The sequence below is a fragment of the Austrofundulus limnaeus genome, unplaced genomic scaffold, assembly GCF_001266775.1.
Source record: "Austrofundulus limnaeus strain Quisiro unplaced genomic scaffold, Austrofundulus_limnaeus-1.0 Scaffold74, whole genome shotgun sequence".
In the NCBI taxonomy this organism is placed as follows: Eukaryota; Metazoa; Chordata; class Actinopteri; order Cyprinodontiformes; family Rivulidae; genus Austrofundulus; species Austrofundulus limnaeus.
In genome coordinates, this window is record NW_013952476.1 from 1678801 (window position 1) to 1680052 (window position 1252).

The window sequence follows — 1252 nt, forward strand, 5'->3', positions numbered from 1 at the left end:
AGGCAACATCACTGGTTTCAGTTCATTAGTGCRCCAGAAAAATGAGAGAAGGATGAAATCACAGACTTCACACCACATTTCAGTTTAATTTACAAACCAGACTYATCAGTCTACTTTTAGTGCAGTGCTGAAAACTGCAGGCGTTGTCTGGTCAACACTGTCCTCTGGTGGTTAGTTGTTTGTTTACAGTTTTTCTCAGTTGCTGAAACACTTCTTGAAACCATTCATCCTTTTCTCTAACTGGAAACAAACAAACAAAAAAAAAAATTCAAACTACTTTCACAGAACCTCTGACTTTTCCTGCAAAACCATACTACAGCCTCAAAACAGTTTCAAACTGTGCTCAGAACCAAACTATGTTGTCAGATCAGACCTCCAATTAAAAAAACAACAAATACTGAGCAGTCGTTACACACCACAAGGAAAAAAAAATCATGAATTATCTTTTAAAATAATTATATTTTCCAAAAAGTAAAATACATTTTCAAAATAAAACTCTTGTTTGGAATTTCATTTTGATTTTACGCTTAAAACACACAGCGCGCGCGCGTTTGCACAGCTATCTGTAGCCCGGGGTAAACACTATATACTGTATACGTATCTACATTATTTTCCCCAGACCTGTGTGTTCTTTAATTTCCCACTTTTTGTTGTCTGTGAATGCCTCTTGAGTTATGTGCTCATCTCTGACATAAGTCATGTGACCATTTTTGACCAATTGTGGTCATGGAAAAAGGTACAAGCTGCACTGACTTTCTYTCWATCAGATGACTGTGAGAAGCAGGTTGATGGCTGCTACCAGGTTTGTTTTACAAACAATTTGTTCATTTGGTCTTTAAAGTGTTTCTAATATATAATTTGAAGAAGTATGTTGATGTAAAATTTTTTAGACTGGATGATAAGCTCATAGAGGGACATTTTCAACCATTTAAGTATGAAATGTTATTAAGTAGATTCAGTGTTTGTTTACATACAGTATRTGCCTCTGATAAATTATTTATTGCTTTGTTCTATGTGAAACACTGTAGAAAAGTATTGAATGTAAATATTAATCATGTATTTATYTTGAATTTGGGATTTATTTAATTTTGGATTTATATTTGTGTACACATGATCAAGCTTCTATTGAAGTTACACTTTATTAGCCTGACCTTTAGAGCCTTACAGTCCTGTTTGTCTAACACAGGCCAGGTGGACTTGAGTGGACTTGAATGAACCGATGATGTACCGAAATGGACAGGAAAAGGATGGA